This window comes from Anolis sagrei, chromosome 4 (assembly GCF_037176765.1).
Source record: "Anolis sagrei isolate rAnoSag1 chromosome 4, rAnoSag1.mat, whole genome shotgun sequence".
NCBI lineage: Eukaryota > Metazoa > Chordata > Lepidosauria > Squamata > Dactyloidae > Anolis > Anolis sagrei.
In genome coordinates this window covers 139523951-139542416 of record NC_090024.1, presented here as the reverse complement: position 1 = coordinate 139542416, position 18466 = coordinate 139523951, and positions in this window count along the sequence as shown.

Here is an 18466-nt window from a genome sequence, read left to right as displayed (position 1 = left end):
ATTGTGAACCTGAATGCCATCATCCTCATCAGAGTCACTCCGAGACCCGATCTGAATCACAACACTATCAGTCTGTGTCTGTGGTTCCAGCTGAGTCACAACATTGCATATGAAATCATCTTCAGGCTCTTGCATATTAAAAACCAGTAGTCCCATTGCACTATTGAAATACAGCAATTTAAAATGGCCACAGATGGTGAAATCCAAGCCACGGATAGCGAAACCTGAAGCACAGATAGAGTCCTGATATGTGGGTGCTGGTACCAGTGACAAGCCACCTTGTAGTTTTGTGCGCCTGGTGACATGATGAAGCCCAATATTCCCAAATAAATCTCACCAAGCTGAAGAGGAAGCCACAAAGGTTTTTACTGAAATCAGCTGAAGTGATGTCAGCCTGCAGTAACCCGCCAAAGTAAGCTGAGATACCATAACAGTACAAAACAGACATTTTTATACAGTACAGTCATTTGAAATTCCTGCTCCTACTCAGCTGGACCCGGCTTTGTCATGGTTGGCTAAGTGCTGCTGATGTTGCCAATAGCTGAGGGAGGATTCCCTGTAGAGGCGGGACTGTGGTGCCCGCTGGCCAATAAGAGAGCGTTCCGCACTTCCAATGCAGATTCCCACTCTCCAATGGCAGATGGGGGGCAGGATGGAAACTTCAAACAAAGGAGACATCGTTTTGTTATTGGATTACATTGTCCCAACTCCAGGACGAACACAGCAGGGCCAACAGGTTCCAAGGATTGTATTGTCTTGTTGATTGTTCAAATGAGCCCTGAACGAATGAGTCTCGTGACTCTGCACTAGTGTCCATTGTATTTCAAAACAGCATATTGTCCATGATGATAGGATTATGAATCCATTCTTGGGAAAAGGGGAAATGGCATAAAGGTCTGTTTATAGATCATTGAATTTACACTTGTATCTTCAAAGGCAATCTTTACATTGCTTTTCTAAACAACAACAACAACAACAACTTTATTTTTGTATTCTGCTACCATCAGCCCGAAGAGACTCGGGGTGGCTTACATGGGGACAAGCCCGAACAACAAAGTTTAAATATTTATTTATTTATTTACGTCACTTTTATCCCACCCCTTTCAGCCCGAAGGCTACTCAGGGTGGCACACAAACCAGCAACAATTAGATGCCACACACATACATACATATATCAGTTAAAAGCAATTAAAACACATCATAAAATCCATATAAAATCATAAAAACTATAAAAACTATTTAAAAAAATCTATAACAGCCAATGTCTTCCAGTCCAGTAACACAATAAAATACATTGTAGCTCCAGATCTCACTATCAACATGCAGAATTTGCCTTCTTTCCCATTCATCTTTCCTCCCCTTTCTCTTCCTGTTCATCTGACTTTTGACCCTTTCTCTTGCTTATCGGTTCATTGGATCAGAAGCTTTCAGGTAAGTTTGCTATATAGTCTACATTCACATGCATCATTGTCACATCCTGTTGAAGAACTGTGCTAACTCAAAAATCGCAAGCAATTGTGCTTTCACAGAGGTTGTGTAAATGTGGACCTTAGTATGCAGCCAATTCTTTTGCAGGCGCACGCAACCCTCGCTCTCACTTTTGACTTGGTGATTAGGGAGCTCATTGTTGGTTGTGTAACAGGTACTGTTGCCCATTATACAATTGTTTAGATGCAGCTTAACAACACTGCAGAGCATGTACGCTATCTTCATTGTATTTGGTTCAAATATTTTGTATAGTGGCTTTATATTTGGTAAAAGCACATATCCCTTCTGTCACCCGTCTTTGCCGGCATCTTCATATTCATTCCAAAAGCCTTTCCAAACAACTGTACTGTAATTTACATTTCAAGGTTTCAGAGATTTTCTGGGGGTTAATGCCATCCTAGCAGGCTTAAAAGGCATATATTAGCACTGCATTCTTGTTCAGTTGTCCTTAATCACTATTGTTCCTAGGATTTTTCCCAAGGCCACCATGCTTTGGAAAATAAATTGGGCAAGCACCGTAAGTGTGCGACAGCACTTCAGACACACTAGCAGGAGGGAACTTGCGATGCAATTCTAACTGTGGTTACTTTGAAGTATATCCATTGAAAGAAATGAGAATTATTTCTGACTAAACATAGTTTGCTTTTGGCTGTAAGCGATGCACACTTACACTAACAGACACAAACCGATCAGACTTGTCCTCTTTCCAAATAATATTGAGAAGTGTAGTGAGAATGCAGACAATCATTTTATTCTTAGCTCTCTGAACAGAATAGGGTTGGCATTACCATTAAAAAAAGTGAGGTGCCTGCCTCAAGCAGCAGTTGCCAGGAGTTGGGAAGGAGTAATGAAGGAAAGAGTGGTGTGTGTCCAAATATAGCCTTAAGATAGCTTTTTGCCCTTAAGAATAGTAAAAAAGCTATCTTGTGTTAAGTGTGTTAAAGTAAAGTACAACTAACAGTTTTTGTTAGTTGTACTAACAATGAGGTGAAAGACCTCTGGCATAGTAGTTTGGTCATTGGACTATGACTCTGGCGATCGTGCTTTACAACCCCAGTTGGCCATGGAAACCCACTGGGTCACTTTGGCAAATCACACCCTCCCAGAGGAAGGCAAAAGCCAACCACCTCTGAACAAACACTGCAAGGAAAACTCATGATAGTTACCTTAGGGTTGCTATAAATTGGAAACAACTTGAAAGCAAACAATTATAATAAATGTGATGAAAGGGGAAGAATGGGTAGGGTCTTGGTGGTGGGGTCCATAGATGACTGTAGAGATCTATTCTTGATCTGCATGTTCTTTCACAGTGAGGACATTGGTTTCCAGATGGAGGGTGGTCTTGAAAAGGGTTGGCTTGATGTGCCTCTTGACATGTTTCTCCCTTTCACCCGCCATTTGTGCCTTTTCGAATTCCATAGCATTGTTGGCAACAGCTGAACTCCCAGTTCTCTATGTCTGTGCCACAGTTTTAAGGTTAGCTTTAAGCCCATCTTTGAACTGCTTTTCCTGTTCACCAGCATTTCATTTTCCATTCTTGATCTGAGAGTAGAGTAACTGCTTTGCGAGATGGTGATCAGGCATTTGGACAATGTGGGTAGTCCAGAAAAGTTGATGGCTGAGGAACACTGTTTCAGTGCTGGTGATCTTTGCTTCTTCCAGCATGCTGATGCTTGTCTGCTTGTCTTCCCAAGAGATTTGCAGGATGTTTTGGAGGCAACATTGATGAAATCGTTCCTGAAGTTGAGAGTGATGTTTGTAGATGGTTCATGTTTCACAGGCATATAAGAGTTGAGAGGACAACAGCTTTATGAACAAGCATCTTGGTAACCCTACGAATGTCTCAACCCTCAAACTCTCTGCTTCATTCGAAAAAATGCTGCACTCGCAGAGCTCAGGGAGTGTTGTATTTTGGTGTCAATGTTGACTTTTGTGGAGAGGTGGCTGTCAAGGTAGTGGAAATGGTCAACATTTTCTATTGTTAAACAATTAAGCTGTATTTTTGGCATTGCAGGGCGATTGGTTGATGCTTTCTGATAGAGCACTTTGGTTTTCTCGATGTTCTGCTTCTGCAGAGGTGTTTCGAATGGCTTATAGGTCTTCTTCTGAATGGGCACAGACTACATTATCATCAGCATATTGGAGTTCTATGACATATGTTATTGTGACCTTGGTTTTGGCTTTCAGTCTGCTGAAGTTAAATAGCTCACCATCTGTCTGATAGATGATTTCCACGCTAGTGGGAAGATGAAGTATCATAGCGATATGGGTCACTTTGGGAACCACTGTTGTCCAACACTGTTGTCATCATGGAGGAGCCACAGAATATTCATGAATTTATCAGGGCATGGTGGTTCAGAGAACATTGTGATTCACTGTGTCGTATGCCTTAACAAGGCCAATGAATACCATGTACAGAGGTTGATTTTCTTGCCTGTATTTTTCTTGGAGCTGTTGTACAGTGAAGATTATATCTACTGCTCCTCTGGAAGGGCAGAAGCTGTTCTGGGATTCTGGGAGGATGTCCTCTGAGATACGTAGAAGGTGATTTGCAAGGATTCTTGGGGAGATGCCTCAATAGTTTCCACAGTCTGTTCTTTCCGCCTTTTTGAAAAGGGTGATGATGGGGGTTAAAGACTGCTGGGATTTTCTCAGTCACCCACACATTTTCAATAAGCTGGTGGAGTTGTGTCAGCTCTGTGCACTGTGGTTGTGAAGGAGAATGAACCAGTGGCTTGCTTAGACTGTAAATGAAAGGAAAGTTAACCAAAGTATTCCTCAGTTAATGGAAATATATCCTACTAATAATATCAGCACCTTCCTCCTTTACAATTTTTTAAAAGCTGACATTGCTTTCTTATGATCCTGCATAGTGTAGTACTTTGATTGATAATAATAATAATAATAATAATAATAATAATAATAATTTCTTACCCACCTCTCCCCATGGCTGGAGGCTAGAAATCAAGACTAGAAACCATGGAGGTAAGGGTTCATATTTCCATTTAATTATAGAAACTCATCTTGGACAAATTGTACTGTCTCAGCCTCAGAGGAAAGTGATAGAAAATCTCCTCTGAATGGATCTGGCCAAGAAAACCCTCTGATGGTATTGCCAGAAGTTGATTTGGAGGCAAATAACAACAATACTTCTGTCTTCCTTTTCAGCTGCTTTCTCTTGTGCAAAGACATCTGGGACAATGTAGATGTGTGTATTATCCTTCGGCAAGGGAGAAACAAAATACACTCATAAGCAAAACACGCTTAACATATATCCATACTTCCAGTCTTTCTACTCAGATCTTGCTATTGTGGAAGCTTACTGAAAAAGCATCTACAGATTTTAGAAGTCAGACTTGTATGTATCAGTGCTATTCAAAGTGCTGCTCTGTGGATAAGTATTGATCCAATGCAAATTTCTAAGAAACTTTCAGTCAATTGACACATATATGGTGCTGATCCCTTTTACACCACAAAAAAGTACTCTGCTGATCCCACATATCAGATTGTTTAATGGCATTGATACAAATTAAAGGTTTCTCTCACCACCCTTCCTTATCTGTGCCTGAGTGGATGGGCCAGAAGTGGCACATATCCACTATTCTTGCTAGTCTACATGACATTCCCTTCAAATACTACTACAGTAGAGGTTGATCTGAGCAAATAGCTATTGTTAATCCTTATGGTTAAGATAAGAAGGGATGATTAGGAACACCTGGCATGTTTGGGGAGATGGATCAGGATCAGAGGATGGGGCAAGGGTAGACATCTTTAGTGGATATAGGAGCCAATATTTGATCTTTGGGAAAATCTTGGGGCCACACTGACTGCTAAAATACCTTAAAATGGGAACAAAACAAAACTGGGATTCTACTTCTAGCTTTGAAAAACTTGAATTTTAAAAATGTTAAATAGTGAATCACTATCCTTACAAGTTCTACGAGAGGCAACACGTTCAATTTTTTTAGACCAGAAAAAGGATTATCCAGGGAAGGTACAAGGGCATGTTTTGATCAGATGTGGCTCATGGGTTGAATTTTGCTCACCGCTTGCATCTGGGGCTTGCGATGGTCATGGTGCTGTGGTAACATCCTTCTTATTTCTGTTTCTCTGCCTTCAGATGATGGTTTGGGCATTGGACTATGACTCTGGACACTAGGGTTCAAATTCCCACTCAGGTATGCAACCCTACTGAGTGGCCTTGGGAAAGTTACATTGAGCCTCTTTTGCCATGCTTTCGAAATTATTATTCTTGGCTCTCTTATTGTTGTTGTTGTTGTTGTTATTATTATTATTATTATGTTTATTTATACTATTATTATGTTTGTTTATACTCAGCTTTTTCTCTCCTCAAAGGAGACTCAGAGTGGCTATTGATTGTATATATTATTTTAAACTGATGTTTTAATTTGGATACATTTTAACTACCATATATACTTCAGTATAAACCAATTTGTATATAAGCCGAGGCAACTATTTTTGCCACAAAAAATGTGGGAAAATGTATTGACTCAAGTATAAGCCAAGGGTGCGAAATGCAGCAGCTACTGGCAAATTAGAAACCAATAAAATAACATTAATTGAGTCATCAGTAGGTTAAATGTTTTTGAATATTAACATAAAATTGTAATTTGAAATAAGACCGTCCAACTCTGATTAATCATTATTCTAGCTTTCTTCAGTGTTAATGTGCTTACATATCCTTCCAATAATAATAAAGATAGTAAAATAATAAATGTAATAAAAATAATAGTAGAGTAAAAATTAAATGTAATAATAACAACAATAATAAATATAGTAAAATAATAAACGTAATAATAAAAATAGAATAAAATAATAAATGTAATAATAATAATAATAATAATAATAATAATAATAGAGTAAAATAATAAATAACCTTGACTCGAGTATTAAAAGGGCTGAAAAACTCGGCTTATACTTAAGTATATACAGTCACTGATTTGTATTTTCATATCTTTTTGCTTCCTACTTCGATATAGGGGGATGATGATGATAATAATAACAATGACGATGGCAATATTAATAATAATAATACTTTTGGAGGAGAGGAAACCAGCTAATAGGAAATGGTCCCCTGTTTTTATCGAGGCCAAAGGAGATAGTCTCAACCTTTTACTGAGAAAGATTTTGCTAATCTGCATTTTTTTTCTCAGAATTTAATGGAAAGGAACAAAGTTTGGTGTCTCCAATTAGGACATAGTCATGAGTAACTCCTTCCAGAAAAGCCACTTATTTACCTCGTATTATACAAAAAGAAAGAAAACTTTTAATTGCATCCATGGCATTTTCCTTGACAGAAGAGTATCTATAGTGAATGTACACTAAGATGTGTTGTGTTTCCATGGATACAGTTGAGTATTTCTTTAGTTTTATTATGACTGACATACATAGTTAAAGAAAACACTAGTTAGTATTATTTTCCGTTCCTTCTGGTGAATTAATATCTATTATGTTGCTAACTTTATGGACCAAATTGTAAAAATTCCAAAGAGAAAAATATTATTGCAATTAAGTATGTTTTTGCTGTAGCACTGAAAGAAGTTGTTCTAAACTTTCAGTTCTTCAGAGGTTTTGGACTTCAATTGTCAAAATCCTCATCCATTGGTTCTGCTGGAAGTAGCTTTTGGGAGTTGGCCCTCCAAATCTAGAGACAACAAGATTTGAGATCTACTGGGTTAAGAACATATTTCACAGGTTTTTAAAAGTGCAATTCATAAAGCAGCTCAACAATATTTAGAGGAATAATTATACTGAAAAGATATGTCATTGTTTTCATGAAAATAATTAATCAGAGCTGAGGAGAAAAATTAAAAGAAATTTATAAGCTAGTAGGAAGAGAGGCAGAAGGAGAATAATCAGCAGGGCAGAAGGATAGTTAAATTGAGTTTAAATAAATTAACCTTAAGTACTCAGGCTATGTTTTAATGACTGCTGGTGTTGAAAGATCTTGAAATAACCATTTCTCAGTAAAAAAAAAAAAAGTAAAATAGGTAGTCTGTGTAATAGGTGAGAAACCGAGGCTGCAAGTTTATGTGCATTTATCTTGGAATAAATCTCATGGATTTAAGTGGGTATTACTTCTGAATAATTGTGAATTATTGACCAGGACATCCTCATTCAAATGTTGTATCAGCTATGAACTCAATAATGATATAATCATTCTCAGAAGGATGTAGACCTGAGAGCATCTCTCAAACGATCCAATAACGTATTACTGAATAATATGGTAGACATATGTTGTTCTTCAGTTTGTTATTGGTAATGACAGGCATTAGTAACACCTAAGCATTAATTTGCCTACATAGTTGAGTACATTGATTAATGTGAGGATAATTTTATTTCATTTATTCACTCACTCTACATATTTCCCAATAGGTAGAAAGGTGAGAGCAAATGCGGTATTTTGGTGTGAGCCTAACCCTGGAGACCATAGACACTCAGTCATGGAAGTCCACTGTGTGATCTTGGGCAAGTCGCACATTCTCAGCCTCAGAGGAAGGCAAATTCAATCCCCCTGTGAACAAATCTTGCCAAGAAAGTCCCACAGCATGGATCACTTTTGTGTCACCATATGTTGGAAATGACTTAAAGTAGGAGTGTCAATCCTATTTTCACTGAGGGCCATGCCAGCCTTATGGTTGCCTTCAAAGAGCTGTAATTGTAAGACTGTATAAGTGTAATTATGGGCCCTTCCACACAGTGGAAGGACCTCAATATCTGCTTTGAATTGGATTATCTGAGTCCATATAATCCAGTTCAATGTGGATTTTTACAGCTGTGTGGAAAGGGCCTATGTTGCCCTGACACTGAAAGCCTCACGGGCCACATAAAATTATGTGACGGCCCAATTCTGCCCAGGGCATTGCATTTGACACGCGTGGCTTCAAGACTTACAGAAACAAAGGGAAGTGAAATTTGGTTTTAAAATATTTACAAAAGCTAAACACGAGACTTTGTAGGCAAGGGCACAGGGGAAACATTACTCAGAGTAACATGTCTGTACATGTGCCTTCAAGCCATCTGTTGTCTTATAGCAACCGGAAACCACTGAGCTGCAGAACTTGCTGACCGAAAGGTTGGAAGTTTGAATCTGCAGAGCGGGGTGAGCTCCAGTCATTAGCCCCAGCTTCTGCCAACCTAACATTTTGAAAACATACAAATGTGCGTAGATCAATAGGTACCGCTCTTGCGGGAAGATAATGGCACTCCATGCAGTCATGCCAGCCACATGGACTAGGAGATGTCTACGGACAATGCCAGCTCTTTGGCTTAGAAATGGAGATGAGCGCCACCCCCTAGAGTCAGACATGACTTGACTTACTGCTAAGGGGAAACCTTTACTTTTACTTTCTTAGGTAAGGAATAACCAGAGGTGGTTTTGCCACTTTCTTTCCCTAAAATATACACTGAGCATCTCCTATTAACTGGAAGTTTCCTATCCAAGTACTAACTAAGGATAACCGTGCCTAGTTTCCAGGATCTTTCTAGGAAGTTTGAATTTGAATGGAAAATACATTTTTAAATTGTAACTCCATCAATATATATATACATATACAAGCTTTGGTTAACATAAGGAAGGGTTAATATACCTATAGTGTACGTTTTGCTGTCTGTGCTCGTGTTCAAAAGATTTCACCTCACTTTCTGTCTCTGTGAGAATTGGAGTTTGAAAAAGTGGCTTGTTGTGAAAACAAGGATTGGTGATAAAGCTTCAGTGGAGACTCCTTTCCACCATGATAACTCTTTCAGGAGCGAATTCCTCTTCCTAGAAGTAGATTTCTCTCACTTCCTGTTGTCTCACCTCCATTCTTAACTAAGAGTCATTTGTAAGTCAGATGCTTGTAACTTGGGGGTGGCCTGTATTGTTGCTGTGGAAGCTTATAATTGAAAACCTTTGCTTTATTTAATAGCAGCGTTGATAATCTTACTCTAATTTCCTTTATATTACAGTTGTCTTCTGATAAAGCAATTTGTACTTGATTAAATGTTTGCTACTTTAGCAAATTGTTGATACATTTGCATATTACTAAAATCTTAGTCATTTCTTTAAAATTGCAGGAAATGTGAGAAAATGAATAATTTAGAGAATACTTAATCAATCAAGCTGAACTAAGTCATAAATGGGTGAGTCTTCATGATGGTGTGTTTGCTTGTTCTATCTAGCTAAATTTCAAAGAACCTTATGATGCAGTGTGGTTTGGTTTTTGAAATACACTATCAAAATACTTATAATTTTGACCGGAAGTCTTCGTATGGATATTGGTTTGTGTACCACAGGTCTGTGGGGAGTTTAGTGGGTCTATGTGTGCTTTGTATCTCCCTCCCCCCCCAACCGCCGAGTGAACGAAAGCTATATACAAACTCTGGTTCTCAACAGTTGATCTCCAGGTATTTAAAACTTTCAAACTCCCATTTGGGTGGATGCTTCTGTTAGATGAAGTCCCAACCAGCTGGAAGAACAAAGATTGAGAGGCATTGCACTAGCAATGGTCAATCCAAACTTCCTTCTGTTCCTTGAAGATGCCTGGACTGAGATGAAGCTATACCCCCTCCAGTTTTGTTGGCCTCCCAGAATATATTCTGTTTATTCTGATCCATATAATTTGATTAAATTCCAAGACAAAGACGGTAGGTTTCTGTGGTAAGCTGTATTTTCCATATCTACACCTGAAATGCCTTGTAGGACATTGTCTGGAATTACAATATTAGCCGGTATCATTATCACCATGGTTATATGAATGAGACATTTTTATTGGTTCCCATTCCATGAAGAATAAACTCCATTTCACATGGTGCTCAATCTGCTGTAGGTTGAGGGACAGAACCAGGCAAGTTAGTTCAATGGGCAAATAATAATAATAATAATAATAATAATAATAATAATAGCAAATAATAATAATAATAGCAAAGGCTCTGGCATAAATCAGTACAGGTCGTCCCAGTGGTAATTGGCATACTGGGTGCCATGCCAAAAGATCTCAGCCAGTATTTGGAAACAATAAACATAGACAAAATCACAATCTGTCAACTGCAAAAGGCCACTTTACTTGGATCTGCGTGCATCATTTGAAAATACATCACACAGTCCTAGATGCCTGGAAAGTTTTCGACTTGTGATTTTGTGATACGAAATCCAGCATATATACACCTCATACTGTGTTTTTGTGTCAGTTATTATTATTATTATTATTATTATTATTATTATTATTACTCCGCTTTTCTTTCAGATCAGAGACTCAAACTGGTATGGCCCTATTCCTCTTTATTCATTTATTTACTATATTTATAACCCTTTCTCACTCCTGGGGTGGGGGTGGGGGACTCAAGGAGGTTTACAACATACTCATGGCCAAAATTCAATGCTAACATACACATAAGAAAAAAACCAAAATAACTAAACATTAACATATAATTATAAATCAAAATAATTAAAATTATTAAATATAAGACACAAACAACATTTAAACATTAAGACAAAGCACTAAAAACATCCTAGTATAAATATTAAGATCACACGATCCAAAAATTGTACTCTATAGTCATTCCCATTCTCATTGTACATATTTCCTAATTATTCTTTGCACTGCGTTATTTTATTGGCCAAAGGCTTGGTCCCACAACCACGTCTTTGTTTTCTTTCTAAAGAAAACAGGGCCCCCACTTCCCAGGGCCACCACTGGTAAGGCCCTGTCTCTTGTCCTCACCAGTCGCACTTGTGACCAAAGCAGGACAGAGAGCAGGGCCTCCCCAGAAGATCATAACCTTCGTGATGGTTCATAGATGGAGATACCTTTGGACAAATATGCAGGGCTGGAACCGTTTAGGGCTTTATAGGCTAAAGCCAGCACTCTGAATTGTGCTCGGTAGCAAACTGGCAGCCAGTAGAGCTGACATAACAGGGGAGTTGTGTACTCCTTGTACACTGCCCCCGTTAGAAATCTGGCTGCTGCTCATTGGACCATTTGAAGCTTCTGAACAGTCTTCAAAGGCAACCCCACACAGAGTGTGTTGCAGTAATTTATTCTTGATGTAACAAGAGCATGGACCACTGAGGCCAAGTCTGACTTCCCAAGGTACGGGCGCAACTGACGCACAAGTTTTAATTGTGCGAAAGTTGTCCTGGCCACCATTGAAACTTGAGGATCCAGTCTCAGCGATGAATCCAGGATCACTCCCAAGCTGCAAACCTGTGCCTTCAGAGGGAGTGTAACTCCATCCAGCACAGGCTGTACTTGTAGTGCGAGACCATTTTGCTTCAAGTGAGATATCATGAGATATGTTCTTAGAACAGAAAGTCTTCTGGGCAAGAGCCTATCTTCTGCTTAATTCTAGGAGGACAGACATGCTGACCTGTTATAGGAAAAACAACAAAGAACCCTGAAGGCTAACACATTTCTTATAGTATGAATTACCATGGAATAAAGTTAACTTCAAGGATGCTGTTCTTTTGCTTATGGAACTCAGTAAAGCATTTTGTACAATGCTTTGAAAATCAAGTGTGACAGCAATGCAGAAAACCCACAGACACTGCAAAGCCTTTCCCCTTTCTGATAAGTTATTGAACCTTTCGATCTAGCGACCAGCAGCTTGGGAAGACTATGGCGGCGCTGACAAGAGGGTTGTTTTTCTAGTTTCTTCCCTGCCAGTAAATCATTGGCCTTTTCAGCTTTTCAGGAGCACTGTCTGAATAAAATATGACAGGTCCCTCTCGTTGGGCCTAGACGTGTAGCTCTGTAACAAGTCCCATTACTCTCTCGCCATGCATACTGACTGCAAATTGTGTAGGTTATCATGAGACACCATAAAAAAAGAAAGAAGAAGGAGCCTTCCCCCAGCTGATTATGAACCTCATGCATAGCAAATGATGGCACAATAACGCTTGCGATTTCCCATAGCGGAGGTAAGAAAACAAATTTACACACTGACAGGCTAATGGATACTTTCCGAAAGAGCGGTTAGAACGAAGTAGTAAATGGGACTGTGCTGATGCAGGGCAGCAGACCTGGTCAAGGATCATGACACCCAGCAACATATCGGATAACACATAATTGGCAGGTCACATCCAAATGAGTGCAGCCGTGCATCATGTGGATGGCTTTTGCTGGTGATAAAGACACTTGTAAACAATTCAGTCACTGAACATGGCAATAATATGTTGATCCGGCATGTAATGAGGTGTTCCTGGAATCAATAAACTAGTCATGAAGAGCAGGGAGCAAGGTCAGTGTCTGCCTGTTTGATGACCTTTCTGTGCCAGTAAGGACATCATATACTCTGAAGAGGCCTTTTTCTCATATTGCAGGGAAAGCACCCGAGTGTCAGAACTTTCATTCGCAGCAAGCAAATGAACAAGCAGGCTCTGCATGCTAATGAAGTCCAGGCTATTTCCCACCTTTTCATCTGCACATTATGCTCTTGACTTTGGAGAAGGTGGGAATTAGGTTGGACCCTGATGTCAGGCTGCCTGATGGCTCGGCTCCGGGAAAACTGGTAATTGAGGCTGATGACTGATGCGGAGGAGGCCTGAATTTGGAAATAAACAGTTTCAAGCACTGCATGTCATTTCTAGAGAGACTGCTGAGTGAATGGAAATGAGCTGTGTCCCTTGAATCTAATGCAGTTTCTCAGCAGGAAAATCGCCATCTTTTAGGCAACAATGCCCGTCATTAAGATTTAAATGTTTCTGGTGATAATATAAGGAATAGCTTCTGCTTTGACAAACAGCAGCACTTATGTAAATTCCCATCACTTCCAAGATCTGCATTTAATCCACACCCAAGAAGAGGAGAGCACTGTTTTGGAAGAAGAGAAAGAGGGACAAAAACCCCTTCAAATGTCCTTTCAGGGAAGCAAAGGAAAACAGCTATCTTATTAGACATTTCACTGATGAAAGAATGCAGCTTTTGTACCCTAGAAAACAGCCAAAGCATAATTTATTTGTGTGTGAGTGAGTGAGTGAGTGCGTAGGGAGAATGTGCGTTCTGTTGGGCGACATTTTACACTGCGGATTCTTCATTTTTCCTTCAAATGCCCACGCTCCACACCCCTCCACTCCACACTCTGATGGGGAGGGACTGCATATCTGGAGGCCTATCTACAGTGGCGCCGCTTGGACTTGCATGAGCTGAGGATCAGGCCATTGAACCCAAAGGCTACAGCAGAACACTAATCTCTGAAGACTGTTTCTTGATCCTTAAAACCTAGTGCTCTCTGACTAGGGAATGGATTATATTATCTGTCAGCTGTCTCCAAATACACACTGGAAATGTCATAAACTGTTTTTAAATCTTATCTGATCATGTGAAACTAAATCTAATGACTTGCTCCTTTATGCAGAAAAAGAGAGAGAGCGTAATCCTAGCCCAATTTATATTAGAGATTTGGAAATTCTCCTTCCAAGGTAACTATTATTCATGAGTGGCTTTTTCTTCATCTTCTTCTGTAAGAACGTACTAGTATGGAAGCATTTATCTACTTGAATAATTGCCAATTACTGTTGTTGGGATTTTTTTTTGGCAGCCTCCAGAGTTGTGTGGGGCTTCTCTTAAACAGGGGAGATTGTCTGATCGGACACCGTGAAAAGCAACCTCCTGACAACACAGCTGACACACGAATCCAGCAGTGGCATTGTGCGATTCTAGTTTTACAACAGGGCGACACCATGGATTTCTATAGAATCTAACTGGCATGAAATTAGGGTGATTACATGGTAAATTAGCTCTATAGTTGCCTGGCCAAAAAGGCATCATTTAACAAACTGCACATCCAGTCTGGAGGGTTAAAAATGGTTTACAATGTCAGTGGCAGCTGGATCAGGTTCAAATGTATTGCGCTTCTACCCCAAAAGGCTTAATAAAATAAGAATTAATTTTAATGAGCAGGGAAGCATGTGGCATTCCATTATCATTTACTCTATTGTTTAATTCTTGTCTATTTGGATCATTCAGAATTCTAAATGTTCTGGCTGTAGCCCAGCACAGAATTAAAGGCATGTACGTCCACTGGAAGCAGTGGATTTCTAAGGCCGCTTCCACAAAGCTGAATAAAATCCCACATTATCTGCTTTGAACTGGGATAGATGGCAGTGTGGACTCAGATAACCCAGTTCAAAGCAGATATTGTGAGTTATAGGGCCCAACGTGTGGTTAATTCAATGTTACATCTGTATACTGTCCCTCTTAGCTCAGAATTCCAAATGAAATTACTTATTTACTTAGGCAATCCCTCCTTGTCCAAATAGGATTGTCCTCTAAGATCGGTGTACTGGTGGTGGGTACGTAGGTGACTGTGGAGCCCTATTCTTGTTCTGCATGTTCTCTTGCAGTGAGGGCATGGGTTTCCAGGTGGAAGGTGGTTCTGGTCAGGGTTGGCTTGACGTGCCTTCCTCTTGGCACATTTCTCTCTTTCGCTCTCGATTCATGCCTCTTCAAATTCTACAGCAGTGCTGGTCACAGCTGACCTCCAGCTGGAGCGCTAAAGGGCCAGGGCTACCCAGTTCTCAGTGTCTATTCCAGAGTTTTTAAGGTTGGCTTTGAGCCCATCTTTAAATCCAAATGAAATACAACAGAATTGGTGCAGTGTTGTGTGGGATTCATTGGGTTCCAGACTAAGGAGCAGTCCTGTGGAAAGGAATAGGGAAACTTTATCATTTGGGTTCCTCCACTGCACTTGGAGAAGATCAGAAAATCACAATATAATACATGTAGGATAGATCCTGCCTATGTAATGAAAGCACTTAAAACATAACTGACTTCTCCAATTGATATAATTGGAGCGAATATATACTGTGGAATTAATGCAATTTGGCTGAACTCTAACTGCCATGGCTCAATGCATTATGGAGTTGTAGTTTTACAAGGTCTTTAGAAAGAAGGAGGAAAGGTGTTCTGAGAGATATTGATAGGAAGAAAAAGAAAAGGGGGCGGAGAGATACAGACATGCTACAGCTCAGGAGCTAAGATTTCATGGCAGTACGTAAGTCAGAGGTTCGCAACTTTGGGACTGCCTGAACTGAAACCACGATTAATATGTGTTTGGTGACAGACTATTCTGGATTTCCATTCCTTAAAATTGACCAAGCACTTATTACCACAACAATGTTTTTAAAGGAATATTTTTCCCCTGCAGAAGTAACAAGATAGTCAGAGCATCTTCTCAGTTGCATCCAGTGTACTTAAGACCAACATGTAACATAGCAGTCTTCAACAGATGGATTTCAATACTGATTCAGCTGCAAACATTGATAGGTCCATAAACCAGGTGTCAGTGTATGATCACATAGTCATGATGCAACCATCACATGGGATATTTGTGTGTGTGTATCAGGAGCAACTTGAGAAACTGCAAAACACTTCTGATATGAGATAATTGACCATCTACAGGGACATTGCCCAGGAGACGCCCAGATGTTTGATGTTTTACCATCCTGTGGGAGGCTTTGCTCATGTCCCTGCATGGGAAGCTAGAGCTGACAGATGGGAGCTCACCCTGCTCCTCAGATTCGAACCACCAACCTTTCGGTCAGCATTTCAACTGGCACAAGGGTTTAACCCATTGCACCATCAGGGGCTGTCATAGTCAATGAGATAGAAAGTATGCTGGGCATAAACCTGGCAATTTTAGTGCAAATCTTCACTCAGTAAGTCAGTAGCTGGACTTGGATTTGTCACTCTCTCCCTCAAAGGGCTGTTGTAGGATTAGATAATAGGAAGAAACCACATGAACTGTGCTGAGCTACTTATAAGCGGGGGACAGAAATTTAATACAAATGATTTGGATCACTCCGAGTTATTAATTGACATTGTATACACCCTTTGAACATTGATAGGTAATATGTTTAAAATAAAGGATGTTGAACCAACTGGGGAATAATATTGCTATTTTCAGCAACATTCTCCCATGGATTTGTGCTGAGTTAATTCTGCTTTAGCAGTTTGGTTGATCAAGGGCTTAAACTTCAGTCCAGATGTATTTATTGGATTTTTTAAATAATGTCAGACGCGAATTGAGAAGATCCTGCAAGTTGCTTGTGGTGTGAGAGAATTGGCCATCTGCAAGGACGTTGTCCAGGGGATACCCAGATGTGTTACCATCGTGTGAGAGGCTTCTCTCATGCAATGCAAGATCCGATGAAGGCAGACTTGTTTATTTTTTGTTAAGCCATTTCCTGACCTATGTCTGACTTAAGTACTTTTTGAATTTTGGCCATATCAGTCCCGTCCCATCTCCTTACTCCCAAGTATTATATTCCTTATTAAACACAGTAATGGCCCTATGTATCAGTGCAGTAAAAGCCACAGTTCATGGTTCTTTATCAGCACTGCACAACCCTGATGATCCTTGGAGCAATATAGTAAACAAATAGATTTTTTTTTAAATGGGCATGAATTGGAGCAACAAACTTACATGGGGTTCCTGACTGCTTGGCCAGTGCTTTACTACATATTTAACAAATATATTAAACACTGGCCCCTAGATTTAAAAAAAAAACAATTAATGTTATGGTGATAATAAAAAAAACCTGAATTCGAAAAAATGTTGGTTTCAGTTCATGTTAGTCATATTTCCCCCAAACATACTGTATTTTTTTTCCTGTAATGTGAACTTAAACAGCCCCCTTTGTTTACCATCACTCCAGTGATTTTCCATAGAGCATGAATAGAACCCTGCTTCCCTTGAACAGTCCAAAATTGCATTCTTTCCTGTTAAATGGAAAAAATATATTTATCTGATTCTTGAGGATGTTTGCTACTTGGTAAAATGTCATGCAAAAGAAGGGAAATGTACATCCATCCATTCATAATAACCGATTCATTACAAGAGAAAGCAGGGACAGTAACTTGGGGGATTGACAAAGGCTGCTAAACTTGATCTACTGAAATCAATGGAAACATGCACTGATTTTTGCAGAATAGGTTTACGACAGGCAGATGATATTTAAAAATAACATTTACATGTTAAGTATTGTGAAAAAAATATCAACAGCACAGCATTCCCTCTAAATATGAAATCACTCTTGTTTCATACACGTATATTCTTTAACAAAGAAGTACAACTTCAATGTAAAATGATGGGAACTGCTGAAAATTAGGTATCATATCTCCTTGTTATATTGCATGAATTTTAGTAATAATGCTTCAGGAGTTATTTCCCTTACTATGTACTTACAGTTTGTTTCAAGATCAAGTATCCTCATTGTGAAACACAGACATAAATATTTTACTGCATATTTTATTCTCCAACCTTTGTTTACCTAAACAGGAATTTTAAGGACATTTAAACTTCTGAATTATATAAATGGCTCATTGAAACAGAGCAATGAACATACTGTATATACTCAAGTATAAGCCAACCCAAAGGCACCTAATTTTAGCACGAAAAACTGGGAAAACTTATAGACTTGAGTGTAAACTGAGGGTGGGAAATGCAGCAGCTACTGGTAAATTTCAAAATAAAAATAGATACCAATAAAATTACATTAATTGAGGCATCCGTAGTTTAAATGTTTTTGAATGCCTACATAAAACTGTAATTTAAAATAAGACTGTCTAACTCTGAGTAAACCATTATTCTTCAATGTAAATGTGCTTACGTATCCTTCCATCAATAATAAAGAGAGTAAAATAATAAATGTAATAATGACAGTAATAATAGAGTAAAATAATAAATGTAATAATAATAGAGTAAAATAATAAATGTAATAATAATAATAATAATAATAATAATAAGAGTAAGATAATAAATAACCTTGACTTGAGAATAAGCCGAGGAGGACTTTTCAGCCTTAAAAAACGGCTGAAAAATTAGGCTTATACTCAAGTATATAGGGTAAGTATTATTCATATTAATATGTTTGCTATTCTTGGCACATGTTTGGGTATGGCTACTAAGTCCTGTGGTTTGAGAACCAGTGTAGATTCTCAATTTTTTGTACTTATGTTACAACTGTATAGCAGTT